This window comes from Amblyomma americanum, chromosome 5 (genome assembly GCF_052857255.1).
Source record: "Amblyomma americanum isolate KBUSLIRL-KWMA chromosome 5, ASM5285725v1, whole genome shotgun sequence".
In the NCBI taxonomy this organism is placed as follows: Eukaryota; Metazoa; Arthropoda; class Arachnida; order Ixodida; family Ixodidae; genus Amblyomma; species Amblyomma americanum.
In genome coordinates this window covers 161679566-161680963 of record NC_135501.1, presented here as the reverse complement: position 1 = coordinate 161680963, position 1398 = coordinate 161679566, and positions in this window count along the sequence as shown.

Here is a 1398-nt window from a genome sequence, read left to right as displayed (position 1 = left end):
ACTAAATACTTGAGAAATGCACCGCATCACAGTTCATTAGAGCGCTGTCGTTACGCACATGAGGAACGTTCCAGTACCGTAATCACACGCTTCGGCACAGTTTTCCTGCCTGCATAAATGGATTAGTGTTAGCGCAGCCCTTATTAGGGTAGATGACCGGCAGATGCTTGGCATAGTAGAACCGCAGGAACTTAACCGAGACTGATGCATGGCATTGTATTCAGCAAAATCGAACTTCAGAGTTTCTTTCAACTTAGTTTTTGGGCAAGTTTGGTACTTCAGATATAATTGCAGCTCAATGACCTTTTTCACCTTAAGAAGACACTAACACACTGTGTTTGGACATATCATGCGCGTGGGCCTTCCAATGTGTACGTGGTACCGGCGCTGCACTCTTGTTTGATGTTATTGCAAAGTTTGTTCATGTGAAGATCTTGCACGTTAGAACACGGTATACAGGTTTAATTAGAAATCGTAACGATGTAACTATGAATGCATACTGCAATGTCGCCACTTTTTGGAAACAACAGTGCGATCGCATGAACTTAACAGGCTACGAATAAGATCACATTCAACTTTAGCCTGTCTTCGCTATTTGATCCGAAACACAATACTGATAACAGTCAATTACACCAGCGGTGACGGCGAAGCATAGCCCATTAGCCACAGTAGATACGGCACATCAGACAAGAAAGGATGAAACATCAGGCGTCATGTCTCTACCGGAAGCTATAAACATATAATTGCAGGCTTCAGAATTCTCTGGAAACTCATGCCACGACAGTGAGATGCATTTTGCTCTGTTCAGTGCAATACACAAATTAACAATATCGTGGCTCAAGCTGTGCCGGTGTCGTGTGTTGCGTAGACATCAATTAACATAGATACCTTTCTCTAATGCACATCATTTCAGTTTCTGACGGTTTTTGTTAATAATGACTAATCACTACTGCCACTAGTCACTACTAGTCCTGAAGTAGCGAAGTCTGATCTGGTGCTTGGGCAGTGTCGCATGGTTTAACTTGTGTTCGCTTAGTATTGTATCTCGGCTGTGCATAGTGCATATTTTAGTGCAGTGTAGATGTGAACAGTATGAATTAGTCTAGTGTAATAATGCAAAGGCCAAGTTCAGTGTACAAATCAAGTAATTTTGAGTGTAATTACACAGTGTAGCTTACTGTAGTGTAGGTGTCAAGTACAGTGTAGACAATATGCTCTTCATATTGCAGTGGTGTATAGCACCTATTCGATATTGCTACTAATATCTAATGGCTGTAAAGTTGAATGGCAATGTCAAATAGAAGTGTCTAGTGTAGCCGGGTATACGAATAGCGCCGCATAGATTAGCATATTATCGCGCAGCACCGTGTGCTCGCAGTGATCATACTGTCCGGAAAG